Source organism: Tamandua tetradactyla, chromosome 21 (assembly GCF_023851605.1).
Source record: "Tamandua tetradactyla isolate mTamTet1 chromosome 21, mTamTet1.pri, whole genome shotgun sequence".
Lineage (NCBI taxonomy): Eukaryota > Metazoa > Chordata > Mammalia > Pilosa > Myrmecophagidae > Tamandua > Tamandua tetradactyla.
In genome coordinates this window covers 1,350,629-1,369,863 of record NC_135347.1, presented here as the reverse complement: position 1 = coordinate 1,369,863, position 19,235 = coordinate 1,350,629, and positions in this window count along the sequence as shown.

Here is a 19,235-nt window from a genome sequence, read left to right as displayed (position 1 = left end):
CAAGTGAGATGCTCAGAGAAAAGGGAGGATGTCCAGACTAAGGCATGAGCTGCAGGAAGCATCCCTGGCATCCAGCTTTGTTCCCAACCCCTGAAGGACAGCATCCTCCACCTGAGCTAAGGTTGCTTCTCTCAGGGTCGCACAGCCAAGTTTTGAGGATTTTGATGGGAAAGCACCACCTAAATGCCTCCACTTTCATTCCCAATAGGATAAGAAAACTTTAATCCTGGTCTTTATAGAGCTGCAAGAAGATACCTGAGAAAAACACTTTACCAAAGTCCCTGATTGGTCAGGTCACCCAACACCTTCACACAGTAACCAAAAAATTAAGAATTAACAAATCATTGTGGTTACTGAGTCATTACATAGATGCTTTTTTTCTTTCCCTTTCTATATTGTAGAAAAGCTGAAAGTTAATACCTGAAATTACTGAAACCCAGTTAGTCTCAGCCCCGTTTATAATTCTGTCATGGCTATTCTAGCCTAGTATCACTCCTGTTTATATTTGATATTACAATGATAACAAGTCCATCTCTCCTTGCCTGACTCCATAAAAACCCTGAACTTCCTAATCACAGGGAGACAGATTTTTGAGCCCTTAGGCCATCTGATCTCCAATTACATGCCTAGCAATAAACTCTTTCTTTCTTTGAAACCCCGGTGTCATGGATTGGATGTTAGGCACATGGGGCAGAGAACCCTACATTTGTTTGGTATAGTCACTCATCAAGGGTAGGCCTGGCCCTCTGGAAACACTGACTGCTTTGGACACCCCAATAGACCCAATGCTAGCAATCTGTAAACTCAGAAAAGTCCAGACATCAACCACTTGAGACAAATTGACCATGCATACAAGACTATCTACTAAGAAAGTATCCCCCACAAATATCCTGAATGCCATCTCCCAAACCTGGACAGGCAGTTTGTGCAGAAATGAGCCATGTTGACATTACATGGAACCCTAGTCTAATGACTATGCTTCCCCAAGGTTTAGCTGGGTGTGATTATGGTGTGATTACTCAGGCTCAGTGGTTCTCGACCTATCTCCATAGCAGAATCACCTGTGGAAATTTTAAAGCTACTGATGACCTGATCCTACCCTAAATCAAATAAATTGAAATTTCTGGAGTGAGGCCTAGGTGAATCTAATGTGCATCTGGAGTTAAAAAAAAAAAAAGTATTCTAATTGATCAATGGAATTTAATTGAGCATTCAGAAATAGTGGATTGATTTTTGACAAGGCTCCCAAGTGTACTCAACTGGGACAGAACAGTCATTTCAATAAATGCTGCTGGGAGAACTGGATACCCATATTCAAAAGAATGAAAAAAGGACCCCTATCTCACTCCCTATGAAAACTTGATGAAGTCAAAATAGATCTAAGACCTACATGTAAGAGACAGTATCCTAAAACTCCTAGAAGAAAATGTAGGGAAACATCTCCAAGTTCTGGTGATAAGTGGTAGTTTCCTAGCCCTTACACCCAAAACACAAGCAATTAAAGAAAAAATAGATAAATGGGACTTCCTCAAAACTGAAAACTTCTACGTTTCAAGGGTCTTTGTCAAAAAGGTGAAAAGGCAGCTGTGTTGCTTTGAGTTTGAATATCTACCCTAGAAAAACCATGTTCTCTTGATACTGATCCAATATTGTAGGGTGAAGACTTTGATTGGATTGTTTCCACAGAGATGTGACACACCCAACCATGAGGTGGATATTTTGATTAGATGAAGATAAGAATCTGCCTATTCAAGGCGGGTCTTAATTAGTTTACTAGAGTCTTTAAGAGAGCTCATAAAGAGAGAAACAGACCAGAAGAGACATAGACATAGACATTTGTATATGCAGAAGCCCCAGAAGACACCAGGAACTGAGAGAGCCGACAGAATCTAGATAGGAACCGGACATGACATAGACACATAAAATTTGGACATTGCCATATGCCCTCTCATGAGATACTAAGCTAGGAGATGAAACCCAGAGTTTTGCCCCAGAGGAGCTAAGTGAAGGCCCACAGATGCTTAGAGAGGAAGCCAGTGGAATCAGAAGCTGGAAGAAATGAAACCAGGAACAAGGACCAAGAGACGCCAGCCACATGTCTTCCCACATGGCAGACATTGGCCTTTCTTCAGAGTCAAGGTATCATTCTCTGAATGCCTTAGTTTGAACATTTTTAAAGCCTTAGAACTATTAACTTGTAACTTAATAAATCCCCTTTATAAAAGCCATTGCATTTCTGGTATATTGCTTTCCAGCAGCATTAGCAAACTAAAACAGCAGATGACTCAATGGGAAAAAAAATATGTGGAAACATTTATCTGACAAGGATTTGATATCTCTAGAATATATAAAGAAATACTAAAACTCAACAATAAAAATAGAAATAACCCAATTTAAAAGTGAGCAAAACCCTTAGAGGGCAGTATGGTAGTTCCATAGGAGGCTAGGGATGGGGTTTCCATATGTGGTAGTTAGATTCAGTTGTCAACTTGGCCAGGTGAAGGTGCCTAGTTCTGTTGCTGTGGCCATGAGCCAATGGTATGTGAACTTCATCTGTTGCTAATTACATCTGCAGTCAGCTAGGAGGCGTGTCTGCTGCAATGAGTGACGTTTGACTTAATCGGCTGGTGCTTAAATGAGAGAGCGCAACGTGGCACAGCCTAAGCAGCTTGGCATTCCTCATCTCAGCACTCGCAGCTCAGTCCAGCCCTTGGAGGTGCAGAAAGTCACCCTGGAACCCAGGGGCCTGGAGAAAAGACCAGCAGAGACCATCCTGTGTCTTCCGCGTAAGAAAGAACCTCAGTGGAAAGTTAGCTGCCTTTCCTCTGAAGAACTAGCAAAATAAATCCCCTTTTGTTAAAAGCCAATCAGTCTCTAGTGTGTTGCATTCCAGCAGCTAGCAAACTAGAACACCATATGATCCTGCAACCCCAATTCTCAGTGCATACCTGGAGGAACTGAATGTGGGGACACAAATGGACATTTGCACGATGGTGCCTATGGCGGCAGTGTTACTGATCCAGAATGGATGGAGGTGGCCTAAGGGTACAAGGACTGATGAATGGAAGGGGGAATGATGATGTATGCATATGATGGACTACTGAGTGGCTGCAAGAAGGAATGAAGCTGTGAGGCATACAACTGGGTGTATGAACCTCAAGGGCTGTACGTTGAATGAAATTTCAGAAACAAAAAGACAAATATTATCATGATGCAATTGTATGGACTAACTATAATATAAAAACTTGGTGAACTGAAGTCAAGAATATGGGTTATCAGGTTGGGGCCTATTGTAAAAGGGTCCTAGATTGTAAGCTTTTATAGCAATCACATATATTCAGGAGGTATAACTGTTATATCTAAATTCTGGGATACTGGGTTGTTCGTTTATAATCTGGTCATTCTCAGAAACCCCAGGAACTCATATAACACCTGAGAATCAGAGTCAGAGCTCTGAAGCTATGAAATTATTTAAAAAAGAATTGTTTAAAAAGCTGAAAAAGTTATTAGACTTCAACTAGAGATATGAAGGAAGCTGATCTGGATAAGACTAATGTATATCAGAATATAGTGTAAAGGATGATATCATCCATAGTTTAAAACTTCAACTTTTGTGTGAGACCAAAGGAAGAGATCTTTATTTGATGTAAAATTTATACTTTAACTAGTGTATTTCCTAATTTAACTTGTATGGTCAGTTTAGTTGAACACCATAAGTACGTGGAATCTTGAATAGGGCATGAGATTTTGTTGGCTTGTCCGGGTTAGTATGATGCCCTGATATATCCCAGAGTAATCTTGACAGTGAACAAAGAAGCATTTACAAAGTCCCCTGGATATATCCCAGAGTAATCTTGACAGTGAACAAAGTATTTATAAAGTCCCCTGGCAGGACTGGGGAGAAAGGAAATATTCAACCTCTCCATTTAGAGAATTTCTGATATTTTTGCAAGCAACAAGGAAAGTCAAAGCAATAGGCCAAACCCTTGATCTTGGGGTTCACCCCTATGAAACTTATTCTTGGAAATGATAGGCTAAACCTACTTAAAATTAGGCCTAAGAGTCATCCCCAGAGAATCTCTTTTCTTTTTCAAATGTGGCCTCTCTCTCTCTCTCTAAGCCAATTCAGCAGGTGAACTCACTGCCCACCCCCTCTACATGGGACATAGCTCCCAGGAGTGTAAATCTCCTTGGCAACATGGGACAGGATTCCCAGGATGAGCCAGGACCTGGCATTAAGAGATTGAGAAAGCCTTCTTGACCAAAAGAGGGAAGAGAGAAATGAGACAAAATAAAGTTTTAGTGGTTGAGAGATTTCAGAGTTGAGAGGTTATCCTGAAGGTTATTTTTATGCATTATATAGATAGCCCTTTTAGTTCATGGTGTATTGGAGTGACTGGAGGGAAGTACCTGAAACTGTTAAGCTGTGTTCCTGTAACCTTGATTCTTGAAGATGATTGTATAATGATTTAACTTTTACAAAATGTGACTGTGTGATTGTGAAAACAATCAGATTGTGTCTGATGCTCCTTTTATCCAGGGCATGGACAGATAAGTTTAAAAATAAGACGAAAAATAAATAAATAATAGTGGGGATGAGGGGTAAAATAAATTGGGTAGATGGAAATACTAGTGGTCAATGAGAGGGAGGGATATGGTATGTATGAGTTTTTTCTTTTTATTTCTTTTTCTGGAATGATGCAAATGTTCTAAAAAATTATCATGGTGATGAATACACAACTATGTGATGATATTGTGAGCCACTGATTGTACACCATGTATGAAATGTATGTGTGTAGATTTTTCAATAAAGACATTTAAAAAAAAAAACAAAGTCAAAGGCTGAGAAGGAAAAAAAGGGTAAGAACAAGGGGAAAAGAGAAGGGGTGAATTTTTTTTAGAAAGTGGGCAAAAGACATGAATAGACATTTTTCCAATAAGAAAGTACAAATAGCCAAAAAGCACATGAAAATATGTTCATCTTCAGTAACTATTCAAATCAAAACCACAATGAGATATCATTTCATACCTACTAGAATGGCTATTATTAAACGAAGAGGAACCTACAAGTGTTGGAGAGCATGTGGAGAAGAAGGAATACATATTTACTGCTGGTGGGAAAGGAAAGTAGTACAGCCACTGTAGAAGGTGATTTGGCAGTTCCTCAAAAAGCTAAGTATAGAGTTTGTCCTATGATCCAGCAATCATGCTTCTTGGTAGGTACTCAGAAGAATTGAAAGTAGCAACGCAAACAGATATTTGCACACCAATGTTCATAGTGGCATTATTCACAATTGCCAAAAGATGGAAACAACCCAAATGTCCATCAATGAATGAATGGATAGACAAAATGTGATACATACATACGACAGAATATTATGCAGCAGTAAGAATGAAAGAAGATCTGAAGCATGCTACAACATGGATCAATCTTGAGGACATTATATTGGGTGAAATGTCAGACACAAAAGGACAAATATTGTATGCTCTCACGGATATAAACTAGTTGCATTATGCAAACTGAAGGACACACGATCTAGAATGCAGATTACCCGAAGATAGAATGAGGCTAGAGAATAGGGAGCGGTTGCTCAAGATGTGCAGCATTTTTCAGTGGAAATGGATAGCATTTGAGTATAATTAATAGCATTGAAGTGTGTGCGTGTGATTGATAAGGAAAGTTAAGTCATGTATGTCAACAGAAGGTAAGTCAGATGTTAAAACATGGGAATGCATAAATCAATAAAATTTGTGGTGGATGATGACTGTGATTAACTGTCCAAATTTTAAGAATTTCTCCATGAACTAGAACAAATATATGTCACTATGATAAGAAGTTAATAATAGAGTGGTATATGGGAAAAAACATACCTACTGCAAACTCTGGACTACAGTTGACAGTAATATCTTAACATTCTTTCATCTACTGTAACAAATGGACCACACAATACTAGGGATCAGTGATGGGGAAGATAAGGGGTACAGGCTGTTTTGGGTTTTCTCTTAATATTTCCCTTAATTCTAATTTTTTAGCTTCCTGGAGTAATGAAAATGTTCAAAAATTTATGGTGGCAATGAACAGAAAACCCAAATGATACTTGAGCCACTGACTGCACTTTGGATGGATTGTATGGTGTAGGAATATATCTCAATAACATTGCATTAAAGAAAAAACATTATTCTAGTCCAGTGGTTTTCAAAGCGCTATCCTTGAACCAACATTGTTTGGCAGTTTATATTGATGCTAATGGGAAAAAAGTAATATTGTGTTTGCCTTGACGCTCATTATAAAAATAGAGGTGTCTCTCCATGGAAAAATGACCCAAAATGCAGAGTTTTAACAAGAAAGATCAAGATAATGACTACTATGTATGTAGAAGATATTGTATTTAAAATAGAAATAAGACTTCGTGATACTTAAGCCATAGGATCTTCTCTCTACCTACTTCCATTTTTCCTCTTTGGACTCGTCCAGTCTTTCTTGGTTTGCTTGTATTTTCTCTGTTTGGAGATCTCAGGTATCAAATTTAGCTTCCCATTTTTATCTGGAGATTTTCTCTCATAGAGCTGTACTGCACTGAAATACCTTCTCCTTAGATATTTTTTCCTTCCTCGCAGCCAATCAAAGTGCTGGTCTGCAGGTCATAGATACCTGCTGCCCATCCTAGAGCCATCTGGATCTTCAATTAATAATCAGTCTTTTGATTATGCTCATTCAATTAAACTTAGAAAGCTGGTGTAAATTTAAGGTATTGCTTTGCTAATTTCAAATAATTTATACTTTTTCTGCCTGGGCAGGCACCAGGAATCGAACCTGGGTCTCCAGCATGGCAAGCAAGTATTCTGCCACTGAGCCACCAATGCACTGCCCTAATTTCAAATAATTTATAGAAAATAAATTGATTGGAATAAGATGCTCTGAAAATATTGTGGTCTTAAATTTTCTAACTTTTTTTGGTTATTACCTTGATGACAGTAATTATTTTTCTACTGTTACACTAAAAGTGGCAGTTTAAAATACTGGACAAGAAGATGTATTTTAATGAAGGACATCTTTCTCCACATTGACATGGATGTTAATTACTTTAATTTAAAATTCTGAGTATACATGTTTTATTCATGACTTTCTAGATGATTGAGAAAGTTTTGCAGCTCCTTTGAAGCTCTAACTCTGGAAATATAACAAATAATGAAGCCATCATATTTTCAAAATGCTCAGATAGAGGAGACTTTTGAAAGACAGTGTAATTGTGAATCAAAGCTTAATCAGCTGCTGTGAAATGAGTTTTTAATTATTACATTGCCCCTGATATGCTGAAGTTCACCAAGGTTAAGAGAGTGCCCTCACACACGTTCCCTCTGAATGGATAGAATTTTTTCCTTTGCAGCATATCACCTTGAATATTCAGAAACTAAATTTTTCTGCTTCTCCTGAAAATACTCTTCAGAAACAATTTTTCACACTAACCCTTGGTTAATCTCACACAAGAAATAGAAACTGTCACTCATTTTTCTCCTGCTAAAATGCATTGTTTCTGCAGTAGGAATAATGGCTCCTAAATCAGAATACTCATCTACCTCCCACTTAAAAATTCATATTTTCCAAGGTAGTTTGTAAGTGTATTAAAGAGGATGTCAAAAAAAAGTGCTCAGAGCATAAATCTCTAGATTTCAACATTCTCAATGAAAATATGTTTTATATCAAGTGGTCAAAGACAACACAGATTTTCAAAACCAGGAAAGTGTATATTTGCACAAAGAGACACTCCAGGCAGTCAGTACCTGGCTGATGTCACCTGATGGTAAAGTTCAATTCAAACAAATTTCCATTATTAGCAAATGACAATTTGCTTGAGTGGACAAAGAGGCTTAGTGTAAACGACTTCTCAACCATCTTGCCTCAACTGTATTCATTTACATCTGCACTCTAATTTCTGGTAACTAAATAAAAGTAAGAGATCAGAACTCAATTTTTTTCAAGTTCTCTAAGAATCATAAGAAACTTATATTACCATAAGTCCAAAGAAAATCAATTCTTTTGATTTTAGCTCAATTTCCTTTAGATGACATAAAATTTCACCAAATGGAAAACTAGGTTCTAAGGCTCTCACTTTAAATGAGTTTGAACTGTGGTTCCAATACAGTTTTTAAGGAGTGTTTAACTCATTTATTGCAAACTCAAAATCTCTCTTGTCCATCTAAATATATTTGTAGTCAATGAAATTGTAGAAACAAGTGTAGACGTATGAAGTATAACTCAGAGTTCCTATTAGCAGTTCCCCTTTTGAGTGAATGCAAAAAACCCTGGGGCTCATTTGATGAGATTTAGTTGGATTCTGAAGTCAATGCTACTTGTAGAAGAGTTGTCATTAAAATGCGGCACCAAAGGTTTGATTTGCATACGATCTGATTACATTTAGTAGCTGTTCTGATAGCTCTACTGAATAATGTCACTTCATCAATGCACAGGCTATCTTTCTGCGCACATTAGAATGGGCTCAACTTCTAATTGGGAAATACAGCATCACACTCCCCACATGTCACTCTGTCATATGCTCTGTTTGCTCTGGTTCTTGACTGAAAGTGGAGATCATCCAAGTTTCGTATAGCATTTCTAAGACTGAGCAAACCCTATGTAATTTTTCTTTTGTAAATGCTATCTATGAAAGTGTCTGACGGTCTCTGCCATTGGAGATAAGTGACATAAGAGCTAGCAGAGGAAATAAAAATAACAATAGTAGCATTTACTGAGCAATTAGTAACTGCCAGCTTCTAAGCCAAGTGCAGTGCGCCCCCAGCATTTAACCTATCATTTAACCTTCAGGAAGTCTGATGAGGCAGCTACTGTTATTAATCCCATCTTTACAGGTGAGGAGCCCAAGGTTTAAAGAGTTTAATTTGCTCATAGGGAGAGGCAGTCCATGGTTTTCGGCATGCTTTTCCCAGGAGCTAAATAATCCATGCCCTGAAATTAGGCAGACACAACCAGAGTATCCAGAGCTCTGCGCCTTGTAGCCCCACTGAAATGGAAACTTCAGAAGCAAGTCCACCCCGCTGGGACAAAACTCATCCAAGTGCATTGACCCCTCAGTGACACTAAGCCCAGGATAGGATCTGAGCCCGCCACTCTGTCTTGGTTGCTTACATCCCAGGGACCACCTGCTCAAGACCTTGACCTCCAACCACAAGTCCATATCAATAAGCCCTTGCTGAGGGCCTAAGGGGAAAAAAAATGTTTGGGGAAGGCAACTTGGCAGAAAGCCTGAGTGATGCTTTTTATAAGTCACTGGAGCTCAGTTTGTGTTCAGCATTTCTACTGTAAACAGAGAAAACACAGTTAGGAATTGGTGGTAATTTTGTAAGCCAATAAAAATGATGCAGCTAAAGAATTTCCAGACTTTTTAATTAAACAATACTGATGACATACAATTGTACGGATATTGTGAAACACGAATGTCTTATCATGCACTCAGATCCATCTATACACCTTTCCACCAAGCTAATGGAGAGCGTCACAATTAGAAGTGAAACAACATGCAAATGGAGGGCTTGTCACAAGTGCTATGCTCTCAGTTCCACACACACTCTGTTGGAATACAAGCAAGGCATTGATGTATATTATAATTTTCTAAGGGTTTTAAAACTAAAGCATTTCCAGTCCTAGCTTTTGTCAAAATGCTGAACTTTCCTTTATCACAAATAGTTAATAGAGTGGCATTTTTTTTCTTTTTAATATGGTGGCAATTTTAATTGCTAAAAACCGTGCCCTGCTGAAACACACCTGTTAAAACAACAAAAAATGCAAATTAAAAGAAGAGATAATTTATATAATTAAGAGATATTTTTGCAGTTGAATTGAAAGTATGTTAGTTCATAAATAATACACGATGTATTCCACAATGAAGGCTTTTGTTTCTGGATATATTGGTCAAGCCCCACCAATTCACTTCAGTAAATATTTCTGAGCACCTACTATGAGCACTAGAAAATACAAAAATGAGTTCCTCTCTGCGAAACTACCATCTAGAGGACAGCCACCTAGAAAAGATTACTGGATTTGCTTCTTAAATGAAACTGAATTATTCACTAGTATATCTCAATCCCCAAAAGAAGAAATTCAGATTTCCAAATTATTCCATTTTATCTGATATTCACTGAATTGCCAGAATTCACAGAGAATTCATATTTGGTTTAAAAAAAAAAAAGTCATGTTTTTATATTTCTAAATGAAATATCTGAGCTCCAAATGGTTCCCAGAACATTTGGAATCATCCTTTTGTCTTCTCTGTGTAGCTCTGTTTATAATTTTGCCTTCCGAGAAGTCACTAATACATTTTACTCTCTCACTGAGAAACAATATCTGATTTACTTTGGCCTGAGAAAAGACATTTGAGCAATATTTGGATCTGTTTTAAGCACTGATTAAAGAAGAGAATGTGTCCATGTTAAAACAGAGAAAACAGGGTGGTGCGATGGTGACTCAGTGGCAGAGTTCTCGCCTGCCACGCCAGAGGCCCAGGTTCGATTCTCAGAGCCTGCCTATGCAGAAAAAAAAAGCCATGGAAAACAGTTAAAACCAGAACCCAGTGAGCACCAAAGCTGTCGAGGGAGATGGCATCCCTGCACCACACCTGGTATTAGCCAAGTTCATCCCCTCTCTCGGCGCCTCACTCCTCTCCTCTTTCATGCCTCCCGACAGAGAACACATCCCTTCTTTCTCCCCACACAAATGTGCCTAGATGGACTGCAAGAAAATGTAGCCATCTGTAGCCATCCCTCCCTCTCTGGTCCCTTATTCTTAGTTTAACTTGTTCCTTCTCCTATCAGAAATTGTGAATACCTCTTAAATGGTGTCCTTGTTCCCAGCCTTTGCCTCGAAAAGTCATTCTCCAGGGGTGCAAGGGTAGTTCAGTGGGAGAATTCTCGCCTGCCATACAGGACACCTGGGTTCGATTCCTGGCCTGTGCACTTCTTCCCCCCAAAAATTCAACAAATGGTGATGCAATTATGGGATAGTCACATGGAAAAATAATTAAATGTGACCCCCACCATACAGTATGCCAAAAAAAAAAAAAAGAAAAGTTTAAAAAGAAACGGAGGCAAGAAAAAAAAGTTAAGTGCTAAATCAACCCCACTATGTTACGTACTATAATTAAAAAATGAAAAACGTAAAAGTCATTCTACATCACCACCAGCATCAATCTTCTCCCCCAAATAATTTCAGCCTCCAATTACTTTGCATTGCTAACGGAGTGAAAATACAAATCTCATTAATATGGCATTCAAGGCTCCTCTGGGGAACTAACTGTTCCCGCCTCGTGGTCACAGTGACAACCAAAGGCCCACACATTTCCCTGCACACCTCGGGAGACAGAATCGCCCCAGGGAGATAGAAGGAAGCCCCTTCCTCCACCCTGTGTCACTCAGCAGTGAAGCACATGAGCAGATGTGCTGTGATCGAAGCTGGGACACTTTCTAGGTTCCCAGGTTTATACTTTCCTGGGATGCATCTCACCTAATGAAAGCAATGAGACTCTCATTCTCAGGTAAATAAAGATTTTTTTTTCCCCCAAGGCACATAAATTAACAGGAAAAGACATGAGGGTTAAAGAATTTGGAAAATGTTGAGATGACACAGGTTTCCCTAAATCGCTAAGAATTGTGCAGAAGAGAATTCTAATGTAAAATGTACTTTACCAGTCCCTTTCCCCTGGAGCCAAACTGGAAATCATTCTTCTATAAAAATGTAAGTGGAGCAAACTCTGGCTCCGCCTTCTTTCAACTTTCAAATTTCATTAGTATTCATTTCTATTCTGCTCATATCTTCATTTTCCAGATTTTGCTAAAGCTTGAGGTTATTTAAGCTTTGGCATTTTTGAAAAACAACAACATTACTTCCTGGAGGCAGTGTAATCTAATGAGCTATGCTCAGATTTCCTTGGGAACAGGGATTGTCTTGATTATATTTGTCACTTTTATTTCTAGCCAATTGCCTGGCCCATATTAGGGTGAGAATAGGATGGGAAAAGCATGTTGCAGAAAGCAAAGATTTCAGCCCTTGATCTGTCATATACCAACTAGAAGATTTGCAGCAGAGCCCCTAACTTCTCTGAATCCAAGTTTTCACAACTACCAAAGAGAGGTAGTATTGGTAGAGTTGGTATTACTACCAAAAATTTCACAGGATATTGTTATGAGCAATAAATGAGCTAATGTATCATTGTGGTTTGTAAATGATAAGGCACTATTAATATTAGTCATTAAGCACTCCCAAGTATAAACTTAAAGTCATAGGATGAAAGGAGATCAAAGGTAGGATAAGAGTGAGGTTGGGTTCCAGGAAGATAGTGGAATAAGTCAAGTTCAGCCCTGCTCCAAGGAACAGCTACAGAAGGAACAGGAGGTGACTGAGATGGCGATTCCAGAGTATAAGTGACCTGGGAGAGCCTTCTGCACCACACAGGAAGGCACTGGTTGTAAAAGCTGAAGGAGATCCAGGGAAATGGAGACCATTCGGCTGTTGCAAACAGCCTAAAACAGAAGCTCTGAGCCGTCAGCATGCATAGACAGGGAGACGGGGACTAGGAAGTAAGTCAAGACGCATTTCTTGAATGTGCTACACACATCAGCACAGTCCCACAACCTACGACTCACCCCACACCCCACACACCTGAACACCCTCACCCAGCCAACCCCTCATACATGTCTGGTAGGTACCATCCCAAGCACATGCACGCCTACCTCAGCCCTACCCACCTCTCCTGCACAGTCTCGTCCTGCCCTTTCTGAGACCCATCTCCCTCTCCCTGCTCCCTGCAGATGCAGGAAGGTAAGCTGTGGGAACTTACCTTCCTACCCAGGCTATACCCGCTACAGCCCATACAGTTGTGCAAAACCACCCCACACCCTGAGCTCTGAGCACATATACTTCAGTTTATGGCCCGCCTAGATCCATACATGTACATGGCCCCCAGTCATGCCCCTTGGCTCTGGAAAAGTGCTGAACTGGGCAGCAAAGTCACACCCACCCCAGCCCATGCAGGCGTAACCCCAGCCCATTGCCCTTGAGCTCTGCGCATGTGCACACCAGGGACCCATGCAGACCAGCACACACAAGGTCCCCTCCGCAGACCTGAGCACCCACACAGCCACATCCTTCCTACTGCTGGGTGCCCACTCATTCACACTGCTTCTTAACCTCAACACATGACCACTGTTGTGCTCCACCCTGCACTCCACTTCCTGCTCCACGTCCATCCGACAAATTCAAAGCTTTAGACTACTGAAGGAAATCAACTTCTAAAGCAAACCAACCAAGATATTCACATGCCTTAAAGACAGCAGAAGATCACCAAGGATATCATGATGCAGAGAGTTATAACCCAGCCTCATGACCAAATTTAAACAGGAGAAACACAGACTTTGGAACAACTAATCAAAGATGCTCATACAACTCTACTAAACAAAATAAATGAGATGGCTAATGACATAAAGGAGATCAAGAAGATACTAGAAGAGCATAAAGAGGAATTTGAAAGAATAAATAGAAAAATAGGAGATATCACAGATATATTTGCTGTAAACCAAATAAAAGAGATACTAGAGACACACAACAGTAGATTTAAAGAGACAGAAGAAAGAATAAGTGAAATATAGGACAGGACAACTGATTTCAAATACTCAAAACAGCAAATGGCAAAAAAGATGAAAAAATTGAATTGGATCTCAGGGAAATGATGGACGAAACAAAGCACACAAATATGAGAATTGTTGGTGTCCCTGAAGAAGAAGAGTAGAGTAAAGGGCTGGGAAGATTAGCTGAAAATATAATAGGGGAAAACTTCCCAACCCTTATAAAGGATGAGCCTTGAGGACATAATGCTGAGTGAAATAAGCCAGACACAAAAGGACAGATACTGTAAGATTACATTTGTTTTACCATGGTAAAGGTAAAATCAGAGGCTTATAATACAGAATACAGGGGACCTAGAGATAGATAGAAACTTGAGATGAGTGAACAGTTTGCTAATCAGGTTGAACTTAAATATAAGGGAACAGAAGTGAAGGTGGTTCTCTATTGGATCTATAAGTAATATTATCATGGTGAAGGTGAACCTGATTGAAAGGGGTTATACAGACTCATGTGACCCACCAATTAACACTGCAAATATAAATAAGTTCTTGCATTAAGTATTACAAAGGTATGAATCTTGTACAAAAAGTGTATAATTTCAGGGTGTGAGGGAATATGATATTGTATGCTTTGGGGTATGTTTAACAGGAAAACACAACAGTTCTGCAGCAATACCCAGGGTACCTAATGCGGGGAGGGACAAGAGTTAGGGGGAGGCTTTGACTTTCTATTTGGTGAGGTACGTTTATTGGCTATCTTTCTCTTGGGAACAACGAAAGTATCTAACAATGAGAGTGTTGATGGACCGTTGACTTTGGACATTATACATGAGGCCCAGTAGATAAAGGTGCCTGAAGGATGCACTGACGGAGAAGTAGATTGGCAAAAGATGGTATAAACATATGATTGGACACAGCGCTGCTACAAAGGGAATTAAGTTGTGAGGCATGCAACACTGTGTTGTGAGGCATGCAACACTGTGAATAAACCTGTGGGACATGTGGTGAGGCAAAATAAGACAGAAACAAAAGACCAAATATTGTGTGGTCTCATTTAGAAAATACTTATAAGAAAACTGGGACTTAGATTGTAAGCTCTTACAGCAATCACATTTAGTCTGGAATGGTAATTGTTACTTCTGGATTTTGAAGGGCTGATTTATATATGTGTAATCTCCCTGGTGGCATGGGAGATGAACCCCAGGGATGAGCCTGGCCCTGGCAATGTGGGATCAACAATGGCACCCTGACCAAAGGGGGAAAAGAAGTGTAACAAATAAGGTATTAGTGGTGAGAGAGTTCAAATACAGTCGAGAGGCTACACTGGAGGTCACTCACATGCATGCTTCAGTTAGACGTTGCTACCTATCATAACTTGCCAAACCCCAACCAAAAGCATTCCTGCCAATCCTAAAGAACACCTAGGGTGCTATATAAGATTCTACAAAGGTTCCATGCACTAGGGTAACTCTGCAAAACCTACAACCTCCAGAAGGCTCCCTGGACCAGATAAGTTCTGAAGTGCAGAGAGGCCAGCTTCTCCAGAACATCAACTAGTTCTATCCCCCCATCCCATATTATTGACAGCCCCTTCCAACATGAAAAGTTAGAATGGGCATAGCCCAAATACCCCTAAACAGCGGGAGAAAGATCAAAGGTGATGGTAGAGTTATACAGAGAAGGTCAGGTTTAAGAAATGAGTATGAGTGCTGAATCATTATACTAATATTACTTTAAGTGTCCAGTACCTTAGAGGTGCTGAAAATAAAAACCTAAAATTGTGAAATTGTAACCCATACGAAACTCTGAAATCTGTTCTACAACTAATTGTTGTGATGTACTTTGAAATTTATTGCTTTTATGTATATACGTTATTTAAAGAGAAGGAGTATAACAGATAAGATTTAACAAATAAGTGTGGCTGCTGAATCATTATATTGATATTTCTGTTGGTCTCCAGTGTCTTGGAGTAACTAAAAGAAAAAAAAAATCATGGAACTATAACCCATACAAAACTTTAAAATCTGCTCTATAACTATTAATTAAAATGTACTTGGAAATGTATTGCTTTTTCATATATATGTTATATTTCACAATAAAAAACATTACAATAAAATTTTTTAAAGAATGAACTAATATTACTATTACAACTACACACAAGACAAATCCCTCAGACAGAATACTGAGTGAAAGAAGCCAGACATAAAAGAGTACATATGTTATGGTTCAATTTATAAGGGTCAAAAAACAAGCAAAATTAATCCCAGGTGATAGAAATCCAAATGGTGGTTACATTTTGGGAAATACAATAACTGAGAAGGGGGTAAAAGAGGTTTTTCAGGTACTAGTATTATTCTATATCTTGAACTGAGTAGTGGGTCCTCACTGTAAAAAGTTTTGAGCTGCACACATGATTTTTTCATAGTGCATTATGTGAGACTTCAATTTAAACATTCAAAGAAAAAAGCAATATGCAAATATTCACCTGTTTTGGTTTGCTAAAGCTGACAACACGCAATATACCAGAAATGGGTTGGCTTTTTCCATGGGGATTTATTAACTTACAATTTATAGTTCTTAGGCTGGAAAATGTCCAACTCAAGGCATCGGCAGGATAATATCTGGAATCTGAAGACAGGCTTCTGGGTCCTCTGTCTGTGGGAAGATGCGTGGTGGGGATCCTGGTCCTCCCTCCCAGGTGTCGCTGCATTCGGGGCTGCTCTGTCTCTCAGATTCTTTGTGTGCCTCTTTAAATTTCATCTCTTAATTTCTGTATGTGCTTTATCCTCCTATAATGGACACCAGCAAAAGGATTAAGATCCACCTTGAATGCAATCGATCGCATCTCAATTGATGAAATAACTCGATGAACAGGTCCTACCTTCACGTGTTGTAAATGGTCCTAGACTGTACGCTCCTACAGCAGTCACATCTATTCAGGAGTTGTAACTGTTATTCCTGCATTCTGAGATGCTGAGCTCTTTGTGTATAACCTGGTCTTTCCCCGGAACTCTGGGTAACTGCAGGATGCTCAGAGCTAGAGTTCTGCAGCTATGAAAGTCACCATTACCCCAAACAGCAGCTGTTAAAAACACTGAAAAGTGATCCGACTTCAAGTAGAGATAGGAATGAAGTTGATCTGGGTAGGACTAAGCTAACTCAGACTACAGGGTAAAAGATAATATTGACAGTATTTTAAAACTTCAACTTCTTTTTGAGACCAAAGGAAAAGATGTTAATTTGGTACAAAATTTATATTTTTGATAGCACACTATGTAATCTAACTTGTGTGGTCAGCTTATTCGAACACCATAACTACATGGAACTGTGAATAGGGAGTGAGATCTTGCTGGTTTGTGAAGGTTGATGTGATGCCCTGATACAAGCCAGAGTAATCGGGGCAGAAGATTAAAAAGTATTAGTAAGAAGTGACTGTGCAATTGTGCAAACCTTGTTCTGATGCTCCTTTTAGCTACGGTATGGACAGATGAGTAAAAAATATGGATTAAAAATAAATAAATAAGAGGGGGAACAAATTTTTAAATAAATTGGGTAGAGGGAAATACTAGTGGTCAATGAGAGGGAGGGATAAGGCATATGGTATGTATGAGTTTTTTCTTTTTTCTCTTTATTTCTTTTTCTGGAGTCATGCAAATGTTCTGGAAAATGATCATAGTGGTGAATATACATTTATGTGATGATATTATGAGTCACTGATTGCACACAAAGTATGGAATGCTCATACATTAAGAATGTTCATGTTGTATGTGGATTGGTTTTATTAATTTAAAAAAATAATAATAAATAAATACAAAGAAAAAAGAAGTATTTGTAAGGTCCTTGTCATAGTTTGCTAGCTGCCAGAATGCAATATACCAGAAATGGAACAGATTTTAAAAAGGGGAATTTATTAACTTGCAAGTTTACAGTTCTAAGGCCATGAAAATGTCCCAATTAAAGCAAAGCTATAGAAAGATCCAATCTGAGACATCCAGGGAAAGATAGCTTGGTTCAAGAAGGTCGATGATGTTCAGGGTTTCTCTCTCAACTGGAAAGGCACATGGAGAACGTGGCAACATCTGTTAGCTTTCTCTCAGGCTTCTTGTTTCATGAAGCTCTCATGGCTGTGGGCTCTCATGACTTTCTCCAAAATATTTCCTCTTTTAAAGGGTTCCAATAAACTAATCAAGACCCACCTAGAATGGGTGGAGTCATATCTCCCTCTAATCAAAGCTTAGTACTCACAATTGGGCATGACACATCTCCATGGAGTTAATCTAATCAAGCTTCCAGGCTGCAGTGCTGAATAGAGCTTAAGAGAAACAGCTGCTTCCATGAGATGAATCAGGATCAAAACATGACTTTTCAAGGGTACATAATGCTTTCAAACTAGTGCAGTTCTCTTGAGGGACTGGGGGGAAAGGTAAAATATCAAACTTCCCCACCTGGGAAAGACTTAATATTCTCACAATCATTGAGAACTGCCAATTAGATGAGCCAGGCCCTTTGATCTTAGAGCTTATGAAACTTATTCAGAAAAGGAGAAGCTAAGCCTACTTAAGATTATGCATTAGAGTTACCCCAGAGAACTTCTTTTGTTGCTCAGATGTGGCCTCTCCCTCTAAGTTAACTCCACAGGAGAACTCACTGCCCTTCCACCTATGTGGGAGATGACTCCCAAGGGCGTAAGTCTCCCTGGCAACATGGAACATGACTCCAGGGGATGAGCCTGACCATGGCATCATGGGATTGAGAAAGCCTTCTTGACCAAAAGGAGGAAGAGAAATGAAACAAAATAAAATTTCAGCGGCTGAGAGATTTCAAATAGAGCCAACAGGTCATTCTGGAAATTATTCTGATGCAATATATAGATATCTGTTTTCAGTTTTTGGTGTATTGAAGTGGCTAGAAGGAAATACCTGAAACTGTTGAACTGTAATCCAATAGCCTTGATTCTTAAAAATGACTGAATAACTGTAGGCTTTTGAGGTATGACTGTGTGATTATGAAAACCTTGTGACTGATACACTTTTTATCCAGTGTATGGACAGATGAGTAAGAAAAAAAAATAAAGACCAAAATAAATAAATAACTGGGTGATCTTTTTCACTTTTATTTTTACTTTTATTCTTATTTTTTTTTTTTTGGAGTAATGAAAATGCTCAAAAATCAATTGTAATGACAAATGCACAAGTATATGATGATACTATGAACCACCGACTGTGCAATTTGGATGATTATATGGCATGTAAATATATAATATACCACAATAAAACTGCATTTTAAAAAAAAGTCCTGGGCAATGCAATGATGGCTCAGTGGCAAGAATTCTCGCCTGCCCAGCTGGAGTCCCAAGTTCAATTCCCTGAGCCTGCCCATGCCAAATAAATAAATAAATGAAAGTCCTATCCACTCTTGCCTATCATAACTTGCCAAACCCCAACCAAAACCATCCCAGCCAATCCTAAAGAACACCTAGGGCAATATATAAGATTCTACAAAAGTTCCATGCACTGGGATAACTTTACAGAAACCTACAACCTCCAGACGGGTCCCTGGGCCAGATATAAGCCCTGAAACCTAGAGGGGCCAGCCTCTCCAGA